This window comes from Sceloporus undulatus, chromosome 4 (assembly GCF_019175285.1).
Source record: "Sceloporus undulatus isolate JIND9_A2432 ecotype Alabama chromosome 4, SceUnd_v1.1, whole genome shotgun sequence".
Lineage (NCBI taxonomy): Eukaryota > Metazoa > Chordata > Lepidosauria > Squamata > Phrynosomatidae > Sceloporus > Sceloporus undulatus.
Window position 1 is genome coordinate 156,691,566 of NC_056525.1, and position 26,976 is coordinate 156,718,541.

Sequence of the window (26,976 nt, forward strand, 5' to 3'; positions counted from 1 at the left end):
CAGCTTTGGGGGGGGGGGGGGGGACTTTATGTAGAATTAGTTCAAACTGCAAATAACCTTTGAATACTGTGCAGTTTTTGAAGACAATGTTTGTATATCTTTCCAGGACTAAGGAGTTTATCAATAGTAATATTTGAAAATATTTGAAACAAACAAGCATTCATTCATTTATTCATTGTTGGAGCACCCTGATAAAGAGAATACTAGACTGATGAGAATCTTCAGAGTTTGAGGCTTAGTCTGAATTAAATTCATGCATTTTTTTTTTGGTTCGGAAAACAGTATTTTCTGCACAAAAAATTATATTTCTGTGTAGAAAATGTTTTCTACACAAAACATACACATTTTATGCTGAATAAGTCTCCATTGATAGATTATTTGTGTGCAGAAAATATTATTTCCAGCTTTTGGGGGGGGGGGACTTTATGTAGAAGTAGTTCCAAACTGCAAATAACCTTTGAATACTGTGCAGTTTTTGAAGACATGTTTGTATTATCTTTCCAGGACTAAGGAGTTTATCACATAGGGAAAAATTGGAAGTTTAAAATGATAAGAACCCGTTATTAACTCACAATTGCACAAATAGCTTTCATACACTAAGTGCTGTTATCCCATGCAGAATCCAAGATTAACCTGCACTTGCGTGCAAATGCACGGATGGTTTTCACATGGTGGGACCAAATGTGCCTCCATCCCAATTATTATTAAAGCGTGCACATACCGCAAAAGCAAGCAAATGTGCAAATGATTTTCACATGTAGACCATGACAAATCTCTCTGTGTGTGTGCCCCTGCCTTCCCTAAGCAACTGTTACTTTGAGAGTTCTGGCTATGGGGACTGACACTGGAGACAAACAGACATACACAGGAAAGAGCAAGGGGAACTCAGCCTTTTCTCTGTCTTGCTTGCTTTGTCCCTGCCTTTGACTTAATAGCTGTTTCTTTAAGAGCTCGAGCTAGGAGGGAATGCTGAAGTGATTCCCAAACTGTGCCCTTTAAGGGATTTTGGACTTCAGCTCCCAGAAGCCTCAGCCATATTGGCCAATAGTCTGGGATTCTGGGAGCTGAAGTCCAAAACACCTTAAAGGGCACAGTTTGGGGATCACTACTCTCTGGCTAGAAGGAAGGTCTGAAGCAGGAGACACATACACAGAGAGAGGAGCGCATGGGGACTCAGACCAGGAGGCAAGCAATCATTCATTCTCCTCTCTTTCTGCTGTTGCATCAGCTGTTTGTTGTAAGAGCTCTGGGTATGAAGAAGGGTGGGTACTTATTTTAGGAGCTTTATAAGCAATATTACGGCATTGCCCAGTATTGCCCCACAGCACTGGAAGTAAACTCACCCCAAAGAACCATGGGAAATATGGCAACAAAAACAGGGGGAATCCCATGAATAAAGTACAAGTAGCTTTCACATCACCAGTCCCCCCCCCCTTTCCTGTGGTTTATTTCACTCCTGTCTTATCTCTCCTGGTTTTCCTCCACACCTTTATCTCCAGTTTCCTCCACTCCTCCCTCTCCCTCTGGATGACTCTTCTCTACAGCCATGGTTGAGGCAGGAAGAATATGGTACATTCCAATTATTTAAATGGAGCTGGCATTTAGTTCCACACCTCCTTCCAGCTAGGTTGTTTTTCATAGTGGGCTTCTTCTTTCTTCCTTGCACTGTCCACAGATTCCAACAATCTTTAATCATAAGCCATGCAAACTGTGGCTTGGAAAGCTGGATTCATGAGCATCTGAGGAACTGAAAGGGAACATTTTGGAAGGCTTTTACGTGTACCTTGACTGATGGAGGAACATCATGAAGGAGAAATGGGTGGTTGGGCGGGGGGAGACTCCTACAAAATGTTAAGTAAGACAATGGAGAGACAAATACATCAGTGCCACTTCCTCTGGTTAATGCATAATAAACATTACTTTGCATCCGAGACTTAAAGTGTCTGTATTGACTGTTAATTAATTTCCAATATTCTTTTTTCTTACCTTTCCACAGCAGGCATACATCTTTGTCAATTGAAAGAAGGTTGTTGTTGTTTTGGTGGGGAAAGGGAACAAGAAAACAAAAACAAAGTGGAGAAATGGAGAACCATGAGAACCACCACCAGCAGCAATAACAAAAACAAAAAGGTTGACATTTTTTATCCCTGAACCAAGATTACATGAACAGCAAGTTGTAATCCTTGGATTTGCAGTGTTGCTTTACAGAGTTAAGAAGATAAATGTTCATTGCTTTTTAATCCTGCCCATGATTTATGAGGCTCTCAATGTCCCCCCTTTACCCAGAGCATCTAAAACTGCCTGGTTGTTCTGCCTGCAGCTTAAATTACAGAGGCATCTGTAAAGCAAATTGTGGATTATTGTCCTACAACAGGGCATGCCTCCTGCAGCATTTTCTTGTTGACAACAAAGGAATTTTAATTCTCTGCTTGGTTATTAAGGTTTTTTTTAAGGGTGTATAGGAAGGAGAAGAGTCTCTGTCAGAATGGGTAGCATTATTAAGCTCTGAATGATAACTTTTCCTGCTAATGTGCAAGCAGCATAACTGTGACCATAGCTGAATGAGCTTTTTAAAAAAGCAGAAAAACATTGAAATCTGTTCTTCTGAAACATACTCTGAGCTTTTTTGTGGATTTTTCAGGCTATGTGGCCATTTTTTAGAAGAGTTTATTCCTGATGTTTCACCAGCATCTGTGTCTGCCATCTCCAGAGAATCTCTGAATATGTCAGCCACAGATTCTGGCAAAACATGAGGAGTAAACTCTTCTAGAAAATGGCCACATAGCCCAAAAAAACCCACAAAAAACTATGGATGTTGGCTATGAAAGACTTCGACTTCATGTACTATGAGCTCTCATTTTATAGACAGAGTGATGATAAGTTAATCAAGAATTGTCTAATGTTCATTGGCTCTTAATCATGTCATTCTGTTACTATAATCCCTTAGTTCATAATAAACATGTGCTGACTGCCACACAGGACAATGCAAAAGTTAAATTAACAAGTGCACAGTGGTTTGTATTTGAAATGCAACTAATCTCATGAGGATGAGGATGATGGTGCTTATTGTCATGCTGATAATGATCCTAGCATTAGTATAGTACCAATGCATGAAAGAGTGCATATTACCCTCTACACTTTACAACTCTGCATGAGTAAACATTGTGACCAGCTTTGTATACAGGTTATTGGTTCAAAAACATCATCCTGCTGGTAATCATCCTGCCTCAAAGAATGTGGGGGGGGGGAGTGACTTTACATACATCTATTATAAGAAAAGCAGTGATGTAGACTAGAGTCATATGAGTTGGATTCACGTTGTTTCAATGATTTGACTGGACTCAACTCTGCCATAAATGAAACTCTGACTTGATTCAACTTGAGACCAAGCAACAGGCAGGACTCACCCCCAGTTCTCACAGGTTGCCAAGCAGATCTCAACTCCTGCCTCAAGCGCAACCTCGAGTTTAATTTTTTCCACTTGCTCTTGTATTCCTTCTCCTTCTTCCTCAACCCAAATGAAATAATCACATACAGTGGTACCCCGGGATACGAATTGATCGCGTTACGAAATTTCCGGGATACGAAAAAAATAGATAGGAAAAAACTGTTCCGGGTTACGATGTTTTTTTCGGGTTACGAATTTTTTTTCGGCGCAAAATTCAAACCGCAAAGCGCGGCTAGCGGCTTTCCAGCGCTAGCCGCTAGCCTTTTCGGGTTGCGAAATTACTCGGGTTACGAACGGAGCCGCGGAACGAATTAATTTCGTAACCCGAGGGACTACTGTACTTTTGTGTCCACCCACCCCTTCACTTACTCATCTATGGTGTGGTACAGACTGCCCCAAAATGGTGGCCTGCCAGCGCCTGTTTTTCCCAGAGGGAAACCTCAGCCACCAAACAGCGAGGCTTCCCGCTGGCGGAAAAAGAACCTACAAAAAGTTGTGCGGATGCCATGCAGCACTTACATAATGGTGGCACCCATGTAAACAGGGTGCCACCATTGTTACGACCTCATCACATGCGAGGGTTTCAGGGCATATGGGCACTCCACCTCCCAGGCAACCCTCGCTTGTGATGAGGGCGCCTGAAAGGCCAGTATGTATTGGGCCTATGCCAACACCTGGATCCTGCCTTTCTCTCTCCTACTTCCATCAGAAACAAATACACACACACCACCACCAACAACAACAACCATATGGTCCATGGAAGTCTTCCCTTCCCTTCCCTTCTCCTAATACACTCAGATTGTGCTGCTCAATAGCCAGCCTGCAACCTTGCTGATTCCTCCTTGCCCTTTCTTTTGCTGCACTGACTCCTCACCAGGTCCTTCTCTGGATTTCCAACACACAGACCCCACACCAATAATCAGCCATGATGTTCAGTCCTTTACTTAACCTTCCTGTTAAAGTTCATTCCCAGACTTGAAACTTGACTTGAAATTAGACTTGAAAGTATTTTTCAAGGACATGCAAAATACTTGGAATAAAGACTTGAATACACCACTGAAGATAAATATGTCCCTATCCAGTCTTTCCAAATATGAATTTTTGACACTTTACACTGTTGTTTTTTTAAAAAAATTATCACTCTAAAAAAAACAAACCCTTAATTAATTCCTGCATCTCTTACAATGATAAAACCCTGTATGCAGTATTTGTTGTTATTGAAGGCTACATGTCACTGCAGCTTTTGGACTAGGCTTAGAGTATGCCTGGGCTCAGGGAAAGGACCCAGCTAAGCAGGTATCAGTAGCTGGATGGGTGGCTACTAGGAATCTGATTTAAATAGCTTTGAGGAAAGAAGTATGTCGGAGATTATTATGATCTAGGCTGTGAGGTGGATGGAAAGAACAGTATATTTACACTGAAACTGTGTATTACAGAAGTGGGTTTCTGTGGATGCCTTTTTTCTAGATATCCATCGTAGTGTATAAATGTGTTGATACGGTAATTTACCCAAGGCCAGTGAACATAGTTCCCAGAACTAAAAGGGAGACAATGGGCAGGGACCTTCTTCTGTAGCAGAACTGCACTTGAGAGAGGATATGGAAATTCTTCCAAAACACATCCATATGTCACTTCCCACACCATGTGTAATATTCAGGAGAATCTACCCACATCTGTTTTCTCTAACCTCATGATAGTGCAAAATATGTGCAGAGCAACTGTTTGAAAGCAGCCTTCTACATAACTTATAGACTGTAAAACATTGCCAACAGCTCTTGTACCCTAGCATTAAAACACACAGAGAGAAATGTCATGCTATAGTTTGAGTCTGCTAGTAACGATTCAAGTAGAAAAGCAATACACTGTTCAAACAACATGGTGGGAGCCTATTGCTGTCTTTTGCTCTCTTGAAAATTGTGAGACATATCTTTGAAATGAGATGCATACTATTTGACAAAAGCAATACCAAGGAGGAAATGTACCATGAGAAAGCTCCAAGGAGAGGGTCATAATTCAGCAACAGAGAACATGTTTTGTATAAGCAAGTTCTCTGAATTGATCCCTGGCACTTCCAGTCAAACTATGAACAGGTAGGTCACAGAGCTGAGAAAGATCACTGCTGGATACTCAGAGAATCAATGCTAGCCTTAGTAGACAGCACTGGGCTAAATGAACCAAAACTCTGACTCAGTAGAAGGCAGCTTCATATGTTTACACATGAATTTCTGGCCCTTTAGCAAGCATAGAATAAGCAAGCTGTAAATAGAATGTTATTCCCTCAAGTCACAGCTCAGTCCTAACACAACTCCAAGCCCAGAGTCAGAAATTTTGAATTGGGGTTGTCTTTGTGTAATGGTAGCTATATGGAAAGCATCTAAGGCATGCTGTTGAAAGTGAATTATCAAATGAGCTCCAAATCCTCCACCAGGTAATAAATATAAGTCACAGAAGGCAAGCACAGCCTGGTGAGATCAGGGGCCATCCCTACTTGAGAATGGCGAATTGAGGGGGGAAATAGAGTGTCTTGTGTTCAGAGCTTGAAATCTCTCGCTCTCGCTCTCACTCTCTCTTACTTGTTTTACAATAGATTTCTTCAAATGACATAAACAGTAACTAGCCCACAATATTCTCTGATTATACTAATGGTCTACCAAAAACACAGCCAAAGCTAGATAAAGATTGTTGAATAACTGAAGTAATTTCCAAAACAGAACCTCTTGTGTACAGATGCATGAGTTTTCCCAATGGGCAGGTGAATTTGCACTATGATGGATCTGGCTTATATGAACCCTGCCTAGAACTAGTGACAATCACTTTGAGATGTGGAAAGAGACCCACATCCACAGTCTCTTCAGGAACTTCTCTCCTGACAGCATCATAATACAATGTGTGTGTGTGTGTGTGTGTGTGTGCGCGTGCGCGCGCGCGCACGCATTGTGCAAACAGCAATGTGCAGGACCCCTAGCCACTGAGGGCTTGTAGCATTTGTTCCAGTTGCACCACTGACAATCCAGCCTTGACACAGCCAAGACAACTGTAAACCCATTTTCAATGGGTGCCCAAGATCACACTGGCATTGAAGTCCACAGTAAAATTATTTGGGTAATTGGGCCATTACAACAGGGAGCTCTAACCCAGGCAAAAAAAATCACATGAAGATACATCTGATGGACTTGATCTGTGTAACCTTATGACCATCCTGGTGAGGAGGAAAGACCATGAATTTCACGTACATTGAAAATAACACACAGCTTACAGAAGACATATTTAGATAACATCAAAGGTGTCTGATTCTGATACTCCATTCCAACTCCAAGAACATGAGTGTTACTAGCCAAATATGTGAACAATGATAGTGCATCTTTTCTGACACTATTCTCAGTTTTAAGATAACATTGGTAAAAATACATTTTCTGTATAATATTAATGAGGAAAATGGCTATGATCCAAAGAAACATACAACCAAGACCAGGTAATGAGACATTCTGGGCCAGTGTTCCTCTAATAGCAAAGCTACATATCCCATGGTACATCAAAAAAATCAATTTTAAAACAAAGAAGCATTAAAAACACTTTCTAATGCAGAATCAAATGTGTAGCTTGTTAGATGAGGATCTTAAATTCCACTAGGTACTAAGTGATTCAGGACCCTTAACAAAGGTCTCTAGGCCACATTCAATATTTAATACTCCCCCCCACCTTTTCCCCCTACCTGCAGCTGGTATTCCACATGTCTTGATGCTCTCAGTAGCACTGTTTTAATTCCTCACAACAGAGGTCCTCAACTGAAATGGTAATGGTGATCTGTTGAAACAAAAGCACAAAAAAGGAATGATTGAAAATGCAATGAGAGAACAAATAAAAGTTAGTAAAAGTTAGTAAGGTACCTATTTTAAATACTAATACCTGATGAACATAACAGATTGAAAGATACTCTGTTTCAGAGACAACCTACTGTATTTCCCTGAAATTTTATGCAGATGATCAAATTTCAGTTATCATTCCTTCCTCTTCCTGAGATTATTCACTCTCACCAGTCCACTTACTTTTTCTGATGATTTGCCTCATTTTGCTTTAGATAAGAAACAACAAGGGATAAATTAACCATCTCAGCCTAGTCTACAAGAAGATTAGTTGGTTGCTTCTCCTAATGTTTCTGCAATGTTTCAGGCATAAATACAATGGTCTCTGATAGTTAATCATTAACTCTCTTATTAAATGTTTAATAAGAATTAGTATTAATTGTTTAATTTTTAAATAGGTTTTATGAATTTGAGGATTAATAAGAAATATTGTCAATAGGCCACAGTTTAGGGATTCATGATTCCAGCATATTTATGTCATTTATTTAAGTATTATTTTAACTGTGTTTCCACAACTGATGGTGGTGGTGCTCTCCAATTTTCAATATAAAATATTTGCAAACTATGCGGGGGGAAATGTTTAGCTTATCATTTGAGGAGACATTCAGTCCATAGACTGAACCATACACACACACACACACACACACACACACACACACACACCAAAAAACAAACCTTAATTTTTGTCATTTTATATAACGGCACAATTTTACTATACCATTGTATATAATGGGATTTGAACATCCATGGATTTTGATATATATGGGGGTTGGGGGTGAGGCTGGAACCAAACCAGCTGTGCCCTTTCCTGGAAGTGAGGGACCTAGAAACTGTGGTGCATGCGCCAATAACCTCACAACTTGATTTCTGCAATGCACTCTACATGGGGCTACCCTTGTGCTTAGTTTGGAAACTTCAGTTAGCGCAGAACATGGCAACCAAGTTGGTTTCTGGCAAAGCCAGAAGTGATCACATAACACCTATTTTAAAATTGCTCCACTGGCTGCCCATTAGTTTCTGGGCATAGTACAATGTATTGGTTATGACCTTTAAAGTCCTAAAGGCTTGGGTCTAACCTAGCTTTGGGACCTCCTCTTTCCATATAATCCACCCCACGCACTCAGGTCCTCTGGGAGGAATTTATTGCAGCCTATGAAAACTAGGCTGAGTGCAACCACCCAGAGGACCTTTTCGGCAACTGCTCCCACTTGTAGAGAAAAGGCAGATTAGGCTAGGCAAAAAGCCAATCATGAGCCAGCTGTCATCAGCCAATAGAATGCTGGCTGAGGGGAGATGAAATAGAATGTTAGATAGGGAATTTTATTGCTTTGGCCCTGGAAGGGCCTTTAGTGTTCCAAAATGGAGCATTCTGGGGATGGTAGGTGGCAGGGAATGGATTTTACTGCACATCGAGAATGCTGTTGCCACTGATGGGCATCCCCATTCCATATGCATCCCAGAGGAGGTGATTTTCGGGAACACTTGAGAAGAGTTCCCGGAAATCACCCCCTGGGGAATACATCTGGAACGGGCGGTGGCAGTGTTCTTGCTGTGCAATAAAATCCGTTCCCCACCGCTTCCCATCCCCAGAACATTCCATTTTGGAACACAACAGGCCCATTCCTGGGCCACTGTGATAAAGTTCAGGGTCTTGCTGAGTCCAGAGAGGGATGTATTATTGAGGGTTCCAGAGAGGGACTGAGCTTAAAGTCCAGAAATAAGGGCTTATAACCTAATAGATACTCCAAGTGAGGGAGGTAAAATGAGAAAATAACCTGCAGTTTATAATTAGCCTGACTGGCAGGGTAAGCAGTTAGGCTTAGGGGATCTAAGCAGGCATGTCCAGCAATACCTAACTGAATTGACTGTTGGCTGAAGGGATAAAATCTGAGTAGAATTCATGTGTGAGTCCAGTTTTACTATTGGCTGTGAGATGTGCTTCTCTGCTTTGTACCATACACTGCAAATCTGGCCATCAATAAAGCTTACGCTATAGCAGTTTCTGGCACTGAAAGAAACCTTGATGAGGCCTGGAACTACATCCAGTCCTGGATCAAGGCAAGATGAATGTCCTGTTTCCCATGAAGAGTCCCCATTAGATAAGAAACAAGTTTTACCCTGCCAGCATGAATGAGAGGAGATCAAGCAACCACCCAGTCAGATAGCTAATGTCCTTTTACACCCCACTTGAGCTGTGCCAGACTGCTCAGAGTCAGAACAGGATGAAGAATAGCCACCCTAGCACCTGAGAGAGACGAAAGACAAAATTAGCTAGCTAGAAATCCTCCTATCAGACATAATGTTAGACTACAATCAACGGTTTCTTTGGATGAATACATCTAAGAATGGCATCCAACAATGCCTTAAATAATAACAGGAATCTAAGTGGGGCTAGAGGTTTTCAGCTTTATGACTAGGGTTGTTGCTTTGACCAATATTGGAAACAGCATCATTGGATCTAAATTCTTGTATCCTGTTTGTATGTTGTTGTTGTTGTTGTTGTTCTGTGCCTTCAAGTTATTTCTGACTCACGGTGATCCTACAACCCTATCATGGGATTTTCTGGAAGTGTGTGACTCTGTGCCTTCAAGTTATTTCTGACTCACGGTGATCCTACAACCCTATCATGGGATTTTCTGGAAGTGTGTGACTCACCCAAGTTCACCAAGGTTTTCCATGGCCAAGCAGAGTATTGAACCTTGGTCTCTAAAGATGTAGTCCACCACTCAAACCACTGCACCTCACTGGCTTTACCTTTATCCAAACATACAAATTGAGGGGAGTAGTGTTGCAGTCTCTTAGCAGTTATTAATTAATTCTTTCTTCCATGGGAAAACAGAGCTACCTATATCATGCAATCTATCTGGTCCTACTTATAGTACTCAATTACCTCAGCTGTCTGGGCAATGCACTACTTCATGACCAGTGTTAACACAACAATCAGCTGCCAGTCTGGTCAATTTATGTACATAGAATGGGAAGGAGTCACTATCTTGTCTTTCAATGCCCACAGCCTTGTACTTCTACAGGCCATTAGTTCCTGGCTAATGGCTAGTCAACAGAATGGGGGAAGGAGAAGATGCTAGATACTCTTATGCAAGGTATAGAAAGATCTGTGCTAAAAGAAAATAGTCTCAGAATAACGGTGAGGGTTAACCATTTGCCATTATTCTTAGCATGCAGTACTGGATGCTTGTTGATTCTTCGTTAGCAACTTGAGCTATTTTTCTAGTACAGTATTGAGTGCACAGAAAGGAAAAGTGATTTGTAATGCCTTATAAAGACAATGTTTGCACACAGCAGAACAGATCAATTCATTAGTTGCTTTCCCTTGATTCCATTTGCAGCTGGTTATTCTATATGCTTAGACTCATAACAGACAAAAACATAGAAAAACACTGTAGCTGTTTTGTTTTTGTTTTTTTTAGAGTTATTTCAGTGCAATGTGTCATATGTCTTCTGAAAACTCTTGGGTATCACAAGGTTATGATTAGTGCTATGTATTTTAATTCATTAAAGTAGAAAATATGAACATAAACCATGTAAGTCAAATGATAACACACTTTATAGTTAATCTTTGGCTAGCAAAAGATATTAGGATTTCATGGCTGATGTCCAGATTTAGAGTCTTGTGTCAAGTTTCACTCCTGTCCATTAAGTTAGCTACAATGTAAGACAGCAGCTAATGCTGTGTGCTAGAAGACACAACCTATAATAACATGAGTAAGTAGTGCATACGTACTCCACAGCAACATAGTGGAAGTGGGGGAGGGCAATAGAAATGACTGATTTTTCCCCTATGGCTTTCAGTCATTTATCAACAGATTGACTTCTATGTCAGAAGGACAATTTCAGAAAGAGCACATTTACCCGCTTATTTGCAACAAATTCTGTGGAGGCTCAGCTTCTTTCACTCAAGTTGAAATGTGGAGTAGTGCTGGCACCATTCACCATCATAGCTGCCTATTCATCTCTTTCACTGACATCAGGACCAATTCCAGTCCTCCATACACCCCATTCTTGAAGTGGCTGGTAGATCTGCCATTGTCATGGTTCTGAATTCATTCTGGAGTTCACTGTCATTCTTTCTGCAGATACTGAGAGTCAAATGAGAATTCTCTTGTGCCAAAACCTAGTTTGGCACTGAAAGAGTGCCTGTTCAACAAAGAGCAGTGATGGTAAATATGTGCATCCATAGGAACTATGGCTTCTGCTAAACTGCAGGAATAATGCAGTTTGACAGTGCTTTAACCTGCCATGGCTCAATGCTATATATTTCTCAGATTTGTAGTTTAGTGAGATATTTAGTCTTTTTTGTCAGAGAGCTCTAGTGACACAACAAACTACATATTCTAGGATTCCACAGGATGGTGCCATGGCAGCTGAAGCACTGTCAAACTGCATTAATTGTGCAGTGTGACACCAGCCTATGTGGTACTGAAAGGAGTTAGATTTTTTTGTAATTCAACCTTTGTGAATTTTGTTATGAACTGACTATATGTTCTTCACACAGATTAGAACTTAGGGGCAAAACAGACTGGTAATAAGTGCACCTTTATGTCTGTCTGTTTTCAGCCTTAATTATCCAGTGGTATCTGCACACCTCAATTGTTCAGATGCAGTGTTCAGTTAAACAAACTCCAGCAATATTTTCAGATTTTTTTTAAAAAAAGTATATTTATATACATTATTTAAAAGCTAATTTCTATAGGGATGTTTTAATGTTGCAAAAAAGAGATGAAACATTTGAACTAACCCCAAAGAATCAAAATGGAAAAACTAGCTTTTCAAATATCACAGAAACTGATTTGCAATGTCAAAACCTCAGCACATCTAAAATTTCACTGGCAGCTTTCCTGTATTTGAAGAGTGTTTTTATTAGCCTTGAGCTGTTTCTCTGAATATTAGTATTAAAAAGTATGTAAAGCAATGTAATCACCTGTAATCAGTCCATGACAGAATGTTTCATTAATACAGATTTCGCATCCCTGCTGCTAATAGCTCCAAGTAGGATTCACTTATTAGAAATAGCCATTTTCTTTATCATTTTGCATAACACATCAAAAAGACTATTATTAGGAAGTTTAGAGGAATACATGAACATATTATTTTCTAAAAAACAAAACAAAACACTGCCAACTGTGTTCTAATGACCAATTTCACTTACAATCTGGAGGAAATTGTTTTGTTTAATAGTGAATGACCCAATTCTTAACCTGAAGCATATGAAATGTTTTCACACCTAGGCATCTAGTGAAATTAGAAGTGGATTCCCTGCAAGGTTTCATGACTACAGACAAATTAAATATAGCTACCAGTAGGTATTTATGGCTTTAAGACTGATTACAGGGCATATGTAATTGGTGGTGGTGGTAAAAATCACCAACCTTATGAAAGTTAAAGTATTTAACAAGGCACTCTGGCAGTTTTTAACATCAATCCCCACAAGTTTCTCTCACAGCCAAGCGACACATAGCCACATCTACCTCATGAACAAATGGTATGTGTTCCCTAGTTCAGGATTCTTTGGTGATCCTGGGGGTGTTAATCTGAGATAGAGAGGCAGAAGGGGAGAAGAGAGGAAAGTGTGCCTCTTAGTTCCTTTTCTTTCTGGACAGGCCAGGGGGGTTCTGGTAAGGAAATTAGAAACTTTATTATTTGCAAAGATATTAGAGATCATGGCTGAAGTTGTCTTTTTCACTTAAGCACTTTAGGCTACATAAATATGGACTGCCTATATCAATCTACTGGCAGACTGAAAATTGTTTGAGCTTCCTGAAAAAAGTAGTAGTTTATTCCCTCCTATAAACAATTCCCTGATAAAATGGTGTACATTTGATCTCTAGTGGTGCTTTCGATCCGTATTTAATGGCAACCAGGAGAGAGGTTTTATAAACACATTTGTCCTGGCTGGCACTGTCATCCCTGGTTGCCAGCAGCTCTCTCCATGGTCTCAGATAGAAGCTGAAATCTTCTTAAAGTGGAGATTGAATGGGAAGTCTTTCGGTGTTAAATACGTGTTCTACCACTTAACAATGGGCTTAGTTGCTGTGTTTTGGTATTGGTGACATATCTGCTAGGTGACTGGAAGATCAATATTTTCGATGTTGACTCAGGGAGATGGGAACCTTATTCCCTAAAAACAATTATGGATGGAGTGTGTCCATGCCCCGTGTGGCAAGACATTGTCCTTTTCCTGGACATGTCCTACATTTCAACCTTCTCTTCAGGAGGAATTCCCAAATGTTCTCCATTTTGAGCATGACTAAGAAGCACATTGAAAACATCACATTTGCTGTTTCCCTTTGATAAATGCATCTACCTGGCAGCCTGTCCTTGCTGCAAAAAGGGGGATAGGTTAAATCCTTCCAAAGTTGTTTTCCTAGGAGCAGCAGAAGACTTGTCCCCAGAGCTCAGGACATGTTTATTTCTTGGAAGGGAAAAGGACAGTAAACATGTTGAACAATGGGCTGCTTGAAGTTGTTATTGTTGTGTACCTTCAAGTCATTTCAGACTTAAGGGAACCCTAAGGTGAACTTATCATGGGGTTTTCTTGGCAAGATTTGTTCAGAGTAAGGTTTGCCATTGCCTTCACTGAGGCTGAGACCATATGGCTGTAGCCTTAATTCTGGTCTTAAACCAGCAGACTTTTGCATATTATTGCTATTATTGTGAGTTTATAGATTATTTTTAAAAAACTTTTTCTAATGCTTATGTTCAAAGAAAATAGTATAATTGCTAATTAATACCAACAGCTTTGCAAATTGTGTCTCAGATAGCAATGGTCCAGACTCAGCATCGCTTTCCCCATAGTACCTTTTCCGTTAACTTTAACAGCATCTTTTGAAGCCCTTTTCCAAATACCTTTCCATTAGTAATTAGTCATGCATTTTCTGGATTTTGTTCCTTTCTAATTCCATTAGTCCACTCTGTCCTATTCTTCTGAGAAAGGAACTGTCATGAACACTGAAATGTGCATTCTGTTTGTTTAGCCAACATCATTTCTCTGTGAAAGAAAGGGGGTTAGGAAATCACATTCCAAGAAAGAAATAGCATGCCTTTTAATCTCTTCCCTTAGGCTGCCTTAGGCTGTTTTCACTAATAGAAAGAATTCATTTTTTTTAAACTGTGGTGCATGCCAAAACAATGTTCTACATCTTCAGACCAGAAAGAAGGCCACTGCTGCCCAATAGCTTTATTACAATATGGGCTTATAAAATTGGTAACATGTTATCTAAGTAAAGCACACATGGCCCTGTATGGATATTGGTATAATTAATTCCCTTTGGCATTTTTTCTCGATTCAAACGTAATATTTCAATGCCTGTCAATTCTGCCTGCAAATTGCCAGGAAGGTAAAACTAATGCAATTATTTCCACCCCACCTCTAACATCTGTGTTTCTTTTCCAACAAGTCACTAATGGATGAGATGCATGATCGTGGTGGTGGGGAGGCTTATCTGTGAGTTGTCCTAAAGCAAAGATAATCTGTCATCTGGTATTGTGGAATAGCTTCTAGATGAAATACTGTGACAAAAACTTGGATGGGGTGGGGGCAAGCAGAAAGAAGAATAAGACTTGGAAGACAGCATACATTGCATAGTTCTGCCATTCATATATTGAGATTCTCGCCATTTAATGATCAGGACTCAGAAATCTTCCTGGATCTTTTTTTCTATGGAACAGAATTATGCCATTTCTGATACTGTGGCTGGAAGGATCCATTAACACTGCAAATGGATTGAGCCTAGTAATGATAAGAGTGTTGTCTTTTGTATCCAGCTGGTCTGTTAATAGAGAACTAACTTCTAGGGATGAGTAAAAGTGTCAGTTCCACTTTGTTCTATCCTGAAGCTTCCTTCCATCCCAAAGTTCATACTATCTTATTTATTTCAGAACATTTATATACCACTTTTGATTTTATAAGAAGGAATAAATGAACAAATTTGGGACAGTACTAAGGGAATGGCTGAAAAAAACCCCAACAATACACAAAACTCAGTTGCTTCTTATATGGAAAGGAACAGGTTGGACATAATGGTCATCCCTCCCCCCTCCATGACAAAGAAGTTGGAGTGGGGATGGGCTATTTGCTGCCCTCCCCTGGCAAGAGACCCTAACAGTTAAATCACACCATGGCAATGTTGCCATGGCGCAAGGCTTTGGGGCATAGTCAAAAGCAAGACTTTGCCAACTGCCCTATTTGACTTATTGCTCGAAAGAGATCGACCCACCCACCCTTCACTGGTATAGTATGAAGTTTTCTGGGTAGTCTAGAGATCGGGTAGGAATTTCCCCTCCTTTCCATAGATTTTTTGCCTGCCCCATATTGTTTCCAGCAGCATATGGGGAATTGGCTTGGGTGAGGTCTGGATAATACCTAATTTGACATAAAACTTTGAATTTTAATTGGGCTTCTGTAATTACGTAACTCTAGCATAAATATTTGGATTGTATTTCAGTGAGCACTTTGGACACCTTTTGGGTAGAAGGGACATTTCTTGAACCACCTCTTTAGGCCTTGTGATCTGGGGGTGGGGGTGGCAGAAAGAAATCATTTTTAGGTCTGGTTTGAACAATAAACCCCATCTTTAATCTTTGTGCATTGGGATAGAGGCTTTCTGGTTAGACTTCTTGATGCAGGCCAGCCAGTGAATAACCCAACTTGTGGGTTATTGTTGCAGGTTCAGGTGTTATCGTCCAGATAAGCTGCAGAAGTCATCTGGCGAAAGACACCAGATGCAGTTTCTCCCACATTTGGTTCTTATTAGGAATTAGTTTCAGTTCCATTAAGAATTTAATAAATAGGTCAATAAATGGCCCTGTTTTATCCCATCTTAGTGTCTGGTCTCTTTGTTCTGGGGTTGGGCAGCAATAGTTGTAAATATTCCTTGATGACTTTCAAATGTTGGTGACATAGTGAAGGAATAGGTTCTTACACTTAATTATGCTACTATTGCATAATAGCTAATGTTGTTAGGAAATATTCAGTAATGGAACATTTTGTTTATTGGGGATCACTGTCATAAGAAATCCCAACCTTTGTCCTTGGTTTGAACATTAATTAACCTTTTGTTATGACAGCCAAAATCATGGCTTCCTTCACACATATATAAAATGGTTCATGCAACACATCCCAAAATCTCTCTTTTTTGACAGAAAATTTGGGGAGGCTTTATAAATGATAAATTGTTGTGTTGCTGTGAATAGTTTGATTCTACTTTAATGTTTACTTTTTGTATGTTTTAATTGAATTATTATTATTTTTAATTGTGCGCTTCTTTGAATCCTATTGAACTATTCAAATAATTCCAGAAGAGCTTAGGAAGTTTACAAAAACAAAAATTGTAAGGAATCATTATCTGGGAATTCTAATGCCAGCTTTGGATTCTTTCCTTTGTTTTCTGTCTGAAAATATGTTCCTGTTGCTCTCTTCCCCGCCTTTTAATCACATTTTAGTTGTTCCCGTTTTACAATGGCTGAACTATTTTATTTACACTTTAATTCCTGGAAAATGCCCCATAAATATTGCAAATGTGCAAATTTTCTCAGTGGTAGTGCGATATGACAATTTCAGTGAGACTGTTGAGGTCAATATTTTTCCCCTTCCTTAGCTCCTGTAAATGTATTCTTAAGATATATCACCATTAAGGTCAAGGATTATATCACCTCTGCATTTATAGCTGGAAAGAATGGGGTTGACTTGTCAAGTCCTGTTCACCAATGACAAGGTCATTAATACTCAGATCCCCAGTACATTAAACCTTGTAATGAAGGAATGAAAAAATACAATCTACAGTCAGTCTGAATAATTAACTCGCCATAAGAAAGAACAGGAAATATCAAAGGACCAACTCCATAGATGCCTGAGAGCGAGGAATTAAATCATGTATGGTAAACACAGATGACAAGTCAGCAAAACATGTTATGTACCACAGTTAAGTTAGTAATTTTGTTCTGTCAGAGTAGCTAACACAGAATGGCATTTTATAAGTGTGTGTGTTTGATGTACAGATATTATCAGGACTTATTAGTTTATCTATATATGTTCCAGTGCTGGTTCTATCATTAAGTAAGGTGAGGCAGTGACCTCAAGTGGCAGATGCTGAGAGTCTGGAGCTAAATGCTGGAGAAGGAAATGTCTAAGTGCTATGTGGTCAGTCCTGTTACTTTCATTTATGGTTGAGGATGCTGTCCTGTTGCCAGTAATGGGGGGAAAAGATGCAATTCCAGAGCAACCAGTGTTTGTATATAAAGTGAGAGGTAGGGTACTGTTTTGTTCCTTACCTCAGATGGAAAACATATGAGGCAAACTCAAATGTTGTGAAAATCTTCCAGTTATGATTTTATGAACTTAGAAATGCTATTATTTTTGGATATCAACTTTCCAAACCCCCTTGCCAGCAGTACCATGAAGGGTTTGCAGAGCTTGAAAAAGTGACTTTTTGGGATATAACTCCTACCAACTATGCTGGCTGGGAAATTTTGAGAGCTAAGGAAGGAAGGAAGGAAAAAAGTAGTCTTTCCAAGCTCTGCATTTTTGTTCAGTAAGCAGAGTAGTAGGCTGGGCCAAGAGGATCAAAATGATTGAACAAAAGCAGTAGTATTGGTCCTGTTTATCTGCATATCTTAAAGTGAAACATACCAATTTGTGGTCACCACAGGATGCGATGTGTAACATATTTGCAGTATTTTCCATGCAGGAGCATGTGGGGATGCTTCCAAGCTACTCCCATCTTGAGACATCACAACCTAAATGTGTTTGTTCACCTTATTTATCTTCCCTTGTGTTACTTTAACTTAATATAACCACATTCCAGACTCACACGCCATGGGTCACAGGAAAGGAAAATCAATGTGCTTGTGTCATAATTCATGGCAGAATGTTTATCTTTAGTGGGCTAACTGGATGAAGAGATACATGAGATCCAAACAAGTCAAGTTTCATTAAAGAGGCACTAGTTGTTATTTTTCTCCATATGGTGGTGTTTCTTCTTTTTCACTGAAGTGCAAGACAAGAATATGAAAATAAGATGTGTTGGCAAGCTGCCAATGCCCTGTACCAGCTGCACTGCCAGGTGGGACATTATGCTGTTTGACAGAAAAACCACGGCTGAAGTGCCTAATTCCATTGTTTGCTTGTAGCAGGCAGTGTGCGGGGTTTTTTTATAAAGAGTTCATGGATAAGTTAGCAGCAATTAATCCTGTGTCAGGCAAGGCTGCAATTGCAAGCCTTGTTAGTAGCTGCTGGGGGGGGGGATCTCTTGTATTTCTCTTGCATTCTTCCATCTTTTTGGATTCCACGTATGATGAAAGAATATTACACACACCCTTTTCATGAGCAACAGAAGTTTTGAAACAAATGAGGATCCACAAAGAGGAATACATAGGCTCTTGGGAGTATGAGGAAGGTTAGATTCAGATTGTCACAATATGTTATACATCCTAAACCTGGGGAAAAAATGTAATAAAGTCCAGTTTATTCTGTAATGACTCTGTAGACTGACTGTTGCTATATGCACTGATATCCGTAGTGATGGCCACCTCCATTTACAGACAAAAACTTGCAGCAAATAGTTATGTCATAAAACAAATGGAGGAACGACTTAGGGAGCTGGGGATGTTTAGCCCAGAGAAAAGAAGGTTAAGAGGTGATATGATAGCCCTGTTTAAATATTTGAAGGGATGTCATGTTGAAGAGGGAGCAAGCTTGTTTTTTGCTGCTCCAGAGAACAGGACCCGGAACAATGGATGCAAGCTCCAGGAAAAGAGATTCCACCTGAACATTAGGAGGAACTTCCTGACAGTAAGGGCTGTTCGACAGTGGAATGCACTCCCTCGGAGGGTGATAGAGTCTCCTTCCTTGGAGGTCTTTAAACAGAGGCTGGATGGCCATCTGTCAGGGATGCTTTGATTTGGATATCCTGCATGGCAGGGGGTTGGACTGGATGGCCCTTGCGGTCTCTTCCAACTCTACAATTCTATGATTCTATGAAATGTCAGGAGATCATCAATCTACAGTCTGGAAAGTTCCCAGATTTGTAACCACATCAGAAGGGAGAAGAAAGGAAAGTGAAATCATACCTCAACAGTAGATATGATGAGCTCCAGATATTTTGCTGCCTTAGGGATAGGACATAGTGGTGGCTTTTGATGACCCAAACAGAAGTTTAAGAACAGAGGCTGAAAAGAGAGTTGCTGCCTTTGGGTTTTTCAGTATGTTAACTGTTCTTCTTTTACTACTGCTGACTGGTGTGGTTTGCCAGTCAACTCAAAATGTTTCTCCTTTTGGCTGACCTCAAAAGAGTTCATAGAAGTCATGACCTTTTAGATCTAAAAGAATGACTGAATGTTGTGCACAAATGTGCAGATAAAAATAAGGCTCCTTCCACCCCATCAAAATTCCTGTCTCTAACATCTACAGTGGTTGAAGCTTTCTGTAATCTGAAATGTCTACTTTTCACAAAGTGGATGTGAAGGCAATTTATCAGGACTATAAAACAAATCCTCATGTGTCCTGAAAAATGTATGCTCTTCATCAAAAGTAACAATATCAATTACCAGATGGATGCATCCCCAGGTGAAATGTGTTCCTACTAAATTTTATCTATGCATCCATTTTGTCTTATACAGTGCTGTTAATTCTGCCTTGGTGACCTCTATGTAATGCTCTTCACGGTGCTACCTTTAAAGACTAAAGCATGTCAGAGCTTTGTTACTAGGAGCATATTATACATATATTGAGAGAGCAATGCATAGTCTCAAATGGAAAATTAATTTCTAAGCACAACATAAGATGCTAAATGGTAGGTCCGCGGGGGAGCCGAAGCCTTCAGACGGCCCGACTCCCGCGCGGACCGAAAAAGAAGCTCCAAAATGGAGCTTCTTTTTCCGTCGCGTTTGCGACGTAGCGAGGCGCCAGGGGCGCACTCGCTACGTCACAAGGGATGCGACGCGTACGGACGCTCAGCGTCCGATACGCAAAGATGGAGCCGGCCATGTAGAAGGGCCGGCGCCATCTTGTACGGATGGAGTCCGTACTAGGCCCAGGGGCGTCTATAAGAGACGCCCCCTTTTTAAAATGGGACGTCCTCCGGACGTCCCAAATGGCAATATAGAAACCCCATAGTTTGTGCCCAGAGTATAATTTGAGGGAACACATCTTCATAAACTTTCCAGATTCTAAAACAATTACTGAGGCCTGTTTCAAGTAATGGACTCATTTCAGGTTAAGTTGGTTGATGAGGGGAAAGGCCTCCTCACTTGTGCCAATATAACTTAGAGAAATTTCTCATGATAGATATTTGATGGTTTTCAGGATACCAAAAGTCTTATTATTTAAAAACAATAACAACATCTCAAATGGAAAATGACTTCTGGCCCCAAATTAATCACAATTCATTGCCATTGTGGGAATACTTTAATTGCAGTTTTGTTGGGAAAAGCAAATACAGCGGACCCTTTGTATATGCAGGGGATCCGTTCTGGACCCCCTCCCCTCATGTATGGGGAAAAAATGGGACCTCCAGTCCCATTGTTTGCTATGGCTGTACATGTCTACATATGGCGCTTGCATGTAAGCCATTTTAATGTCTGGGGCTTGCCATCCACGTGAGCTTGAGTCCTTGGATGGCAAGCCCGTGGATGGGACGAGTACACTGTAATTGGTATGGTCATTCTCTTCTCCCTTTAGCTTGCTCATTCAGTTTCCCCCTTTTAAATAAGTTATGTTGATTTTATGTTTGCAGTTACTGGAATTTGTAAAGTTATGTTTGGCAAGGTATAATGAAAAAGAGGAAACATTATATTTGATACACTGTACATGAAAAATCAGACATGTCTCAATATGCACTTAAGTTCTTGACTTATTCAGCAATCTAAAAACAACTGTTAGCACAGATGCCAAGCACCCTTATTTATTAACAAGGCCTCCTATAGTGTGGTGGGATCCCTAGCACTTCCAAATCCCTGGTGGCTCCTGATGGTAGAGGAATGTGGAGGGTGACTTTAACAGGCTTTCTAGCCATTTGTTATGTAAATAAATAAACAAACAAACAAATAAATAAATACTGCATTTTAAGAGGTAAGCATTGTGTGAAGAAAAGAAGTGAAGGATGCCAGTTGGTGGCAGAAGCAGTTAGGGCTTGTATCACCTCTTCCACAGTCAGGGAAATCCTGGGTGTTCATAGTAACTTACTTCAGAAGGTTTTAACAAATGCCTTTGATGAAATACATCTCTGTGTGGTCTATTTCCCACACATAACACCTGACATTTCTTTTTAACTTCACCCACCATTGAGACCTATAAGGGAAAAGAGTTATGCCATATCCATGATGGGGTAGATAAGACTCCATGGCGGGATATAGACCGTCGCTTTGCGGTAGTCTCCCGCCAGTGCCATTTGCTCCATGAGGAGCCGCAGGCGCCAAACCGCACGGCTTCCACGCGGAGCAAAAAAGAAGCTCCATTTTGGAACTTCTTTTTGCAGCGCCTCTATGACGTCGCGAGGCGCCACTGGCGCATTCGCGACGTCATAGGCGCCGCGACACGTCTGGACCCTATGCGTCCAATACGTAAACATGGCGGCCCCCATGTGGAAGGGGCACCGCCATGTTGTACGTATGGAATACGTACTAGGGTTAGGGGGGTGCGGAAGCACCGCCCCTTCCTAACCCTAATACGTATTTCATACGTATTTTTTGGCGGTCTGTAATCCACCCATGAAATACCAGCGAGCCATCTATGGGTGTAATGGGGCCTCCGGGGCAGATAAACTCCTTCCCATTTCTGATAGAGCTTGTCTCTGCCAACAGAGGAATCTCATGCTATATCTTAATTATCTCAGAGGGCTGTCAGGGAGTCAATGTAAGACTGAAGTCTTAATGTTTGAAAAAAATATTAGTACATCCTTGAAATTATGTGTACTATAGAAATCACTAAGTACCTAGGAGCAAGAAGAATGGAAGATGTTTCCCAAATGTCAAAGGTTAGAGAAACAAGTCACAAATTATATATTTTAGGATTTTAAATTCTTTGTTCACTAAATCCTCACAATGTGAGTGCATCTGTTTGGTTTGCACAGAGAAAGTGATATTGATGGCACCTGATAAGAACAGTGGCAAACATTTTGTATCCCAAAATCTACATTTTGGCAGACTGCATTCCAATCTCCAATCTTCAGCTTGATGTTCTGTGCTGGTGCGTTGTCACTTTCTTCCTGTACTCCTTCATAGAATCTATCAATTTCTTCCTTTTATGACTCTGTGGTTGGTGTGTATACTTGAATTATCATGATATTCCTAGGTTTTCCATGGAGCCTTATTGAGTTGATTCACTCCAGTTTTGCATTGTATCCTCTGACATTTTTTGTCACATTTTTTCTTAGTATGAAGGCCACCCCATTTCTTCATGTCTTTTCATTCCCTGAGTAGAACATTTTGTAGTTATCTAATTCAAAATGGTCTATTCCGGTCCATTTTAACTCATGCACTCCCAACTCGTCTATGTCCATATGTTCAGTTTCCATTTTTATTATGTCTAGCATCCCATGGCTCATTTTTCTTGCATCCCATATTCCTACTTCATGTGTGATGCTACTTCAGATAGCATTTGCCTTTCCAAACATATTTGGGATGTCTCACCATAGGATTTTCTAAATGTGGGGGGTTACACAAGAAGGATCACCTACATCTTCCTGGGCACAGTTCTATCATGCTATGATGTCACTGCTGTTCTTTCACTTTAGTGACACCTGCTTCTACTGCTGCTGCCCAGTAGCTGTTTTTCTATGTCATCTTTTCCCCCATTATTGTTAAATCGGTTGTTTTACTACCCATCTCCTTTTTCCTCCCTCCTTTTCCCTTTCCCTTCCATATTCTTGTTTCTTTTAGTTTCTCATCTGGCAGTGGTGGCACACTTTTGATCTCTGCTGGGGAGAGGGCTGGTATCCTCCATTCTCCTTCCCTGTTGCCCCTCTGTCTGATCTCATTGGTGGCAGCACTCTCTTGATCTCCTCTGGGGAAGGGGTCTGGTGTCCTTCATCCTCCCTCCCTTTCACCCCTCTCACTGGCAGCATCAGTGCCCTCTTGATCTCTTCTGGAAGAGGAATCTGATGTCTTCCATCCTTCTTCCCTGTGATCTCCACCCAATTTCACCAGCAGCAGTGGTGCTCTCTTGATCTTGTGTATGATATTGTAATTTAAATATATTATTTTAATTTTGCTAGTTGTTTATATCACAACTATTACCATTACATTTAGTGATATATGAGAATTACAATTTATGAATAGCATTAGTACAAAATAACATTATTAAAAATTCTGTATGGTATGGTATGGGTCAATGAGGGAGTGACACCATGAAATACTGCACTGGGTGGTACCAACCCTAGTGACACCACTGGACCCTTGTGGTCACTTCCAACTTAAGATTCCATTATTTTGTGGCTCATTCTACTTGATGGGTCTGGACAGAAGGGAGTAATATTTTGATTTTGCCCCTAGCTTGTCTTAGCCATTCATATGCAGAAGAGGAGAAATCCAGCTGCACCTGAACACCAAGGTCTTCACAGAAGTATCATTTATTTATAGATACACAAAGAGAGAGTGCTGTGCTCCCAGTTTATCCAACAACCTTGTCTTGTTTCTTTATTTGGGGTTTTGGGGGCCAATAGCTTCTGAACAGTTTGGGACTTAAAGACCCAGTTTATCTGGCAATCCTGTTTGTCACAGTTATACTAGAGAAACAAGTCAAGTGTGAAAGGCAGAGATATGCCTTTGAAAACTCATGTCTTTTTTGAACTGAACTGTGTGCAGAGATATCAACCAAGTTCCAGCACCTCATTAAAGAGCCATTTCATAAGGGAAACAATAGCAAGGAATCATCTTTCTCAGACATAAGTAAGCTTTTACCAAGTGTTGCAACTGATTGGTAGAAATGATGAGACAGTGACCTGCTTCCAATCATAATAAGCTGGAGAAGTAAGAGAATTCTACCTTGCTGTGAAAGTGTGTAAACAAAGTATAGTCCTTTCCAGCTATGTTTTATCATCTTTGAACACAGAATCTTTCACTTTCTCTGGCTCTAGATAAATGTTGATGAGTAAGATCACAGTGATTATACAAAGCTATTTATAGCACAATGGTATAGAGCCAAAAGTCAGGATCATCTTGCTCCATTGGCAAACTAGGAGCTTCCTATTGTTCTATCCACAAAGGAAACTTATTTGCAAACAAGCAATGCAAATATGACCACTCACAGTCCATTGCTGGTGATAGGTTATTGGTGGTTGGGAGAGAAGACTGACGTAGGCCTGAAACATACAAGTCAAAAGCACCAGCTTTGGGCTAATCCAAGGGCATGGCATACAGATGACACACACCCCTGGATTGGAGTGAAACTGTGCCACTGCTGCCTAAGATGGTTCAGGGCCACCAGCCAAAGGAGTGCAAAAAACAAAACAAACAAAGAAACAAACAAAAAAAACAGAGCAGAGCAGAGCAGAGCAGTGGAGAACAGGGGGTCTTGGAGATGTCTCATCCGTAGAGGTGCCCTGAGACAAGGACAACAACAAAAACAATATGACAAACCTGTTGGGGGGAGGGTTGGCAAGATTTGTTCAGTGTGGGTTTGCCATTGTTTTCCTCTGAGGCTAAGAAAATATGACTTGCCCAAGGATATCCAGTGAGGTTTTCATGGCTAAGCACAGGATTTGAACTCTCAAACTCTCAAACCACTATGCCATACATGCTCACATTCAATACATACTCCTTATTAAAACCAACTTCAACAACTGGACATTCTTCTTCCCAACTAGTTAAAGGCTGAGGGGTTGTTCAGATAACAAGATCTTTCACTGCTGGCCAAAACAGAGCAGAGAAGGGGCCAACCAAGCCTCCATTGACAGGGCATTCCATAACCTATGTGTGAGTTTCATTGCCACTTTCCTTCACCTGCCACTTATAGCAACAGGTTCCCTGCAACAGCACCTATTCAAGATTTCCACTGCAATATGTTGACCCTTCCCTCTTTGAAAGAGATAACAAATTCAAATTAAGAATGCCCATGCTGATTCACATCTTGTCAGGTGTTTTGTTCAATGTTTAAACTAGGAGTAATATTGCTAGGATAACCATGTGCCCTATTGTACTATGGACAATTTTTCTTTTGAAAAGCTGTGTAAGCAGGTATGTAGCCAGAAATATTGAATGGGATTCCTCTGTTAATGCTAAGGACGCTCAGCATAGTTAAACAGAAAGTAGCTGAGACAGGAGTGCTGTACATATATGATGAAGTAGGTTCCATATCATTCACCATGAAATGCATATGTGAGTGACCAGAGCAAATAAAATTAGTGCCTATTTGTGGGAGACCAGAAGGAACTTTGGCTATGGATAAGTATCCAATCCAAATCCTTTTCAAAAATAAAAACCACAAGAAATAATAACAGTGGTCTAGAAGTTACCATCACCAGTTAGAACAATTACTGGAGACTGACATGTGACAGTCTCTCCCGTTATGTTAAGATGAAATGACATTTTAAAAGATAATGAAATCATTTCTGAATGTAAACAAGCATATCCACTTTCATGCAAATATGTGCCTCCCTTGCTCCTCTTTTTTGATGATGCATGCCCTTGTTTTGACTATCAGAAAGTGGCTCTTTTATCCAATGCTGAGATACCACCCTCTGGAATTGGTCCTCTTTGGGGAAACATCTGTTGTTCACACTCTGGCTGAACATATATGCATGCTTACTCAGAATAAATCCCTCTGCAAATGTCTTGGTTTTAGGATAATCTTGGAGGTATTGAATACTTTATGCCGCAATCATGTTTGCTGTAGGTACACTGGTGTTTTACCGGAGTCTCCTAAAATATAAAACAGTGCTGTCCAATCAAGTAGGTGTTTGCATAGGAGTAAATGTCAGTGAATGATGTCCCATTGGATTTAGTTAATGTCAAAATAAATATAGCGTATGTTTCACTTGAGGATGCTAATCTGTGTAAAAATTAAATTAAAAACACAATGATTCCCTGGAGTTATTTTCTATTCTGAATGTTTTAATCTTAGACATGTCAACAGCTTGGGGCAGGTGTCTTGGAACTTGCTTTCTCCCTTTTTCCTACTACAGTCCTCTGTACCACTCCAAACTTGACACTAGAGGTTTTCCCAGCTGTTTCCAATAACTGTTGGAGACACAAAAAGCTGTTGTGAGGAGACAGATTGTCTCCCACTTAAGCAGTGTATATTCCCATTGATAAAAAATATTTTCTCTTCCCTCAACCAGCTGATACGCAAATACCAGGTGTCAGATTTATTCTACACATAATGAATAATGTGTATTTCCATTGTTAAACATTCAGTAAGAAAAATCTAGCCTTGTAGCTGTCCCACAATTGTCTCCACAGGAGATATGATAATAAGTTGGCATGGGTATGAAGTGTGCAAAGTAAAGAGTAGCTTCAAGCTACCATTAGGCGATCCTCAGGGCAAAGTATGTATCCCATAATTGCTACCATGAGGGATGTAATAACAGATCTATCTAATAAGCAAAGCAGACCCCCCCCCCCATCAACCACAGTTCTTCTGAGGGAATTTCCCAAATCCCAACGGTCGGCACTAAAAACCAATTAGTTAAACATATTAAAACAAATATGCATTAT

At 40.3% G+C, this 26,976-nt stretch overlaps 1 protein-coding gene across 5 annotated transcripts in view; it reads right to left on the reverse strand.

Annotated features, from left to right (window-relative positions):
• CDH12 (cadherin 12) overlaps positions 1-26,976 on the reverse strand; it is a 788,808-nt gene that overhangs the window by 559,401 nt on the left and 202,431 nt on the right. For all 5 annotated transcript variants that reach the window (XM_042465303.1, XM_042465300.1, XM_042465299.1 and 2 more), the window contains exon 2: positions 7,161-7,252. The gene's annotated coding sequence lies outside the window, so the exon portion shown is untranslated. The remainder of the gene's footprint in view (positions 1-7,160; positions 7,253-26,976) is intronic.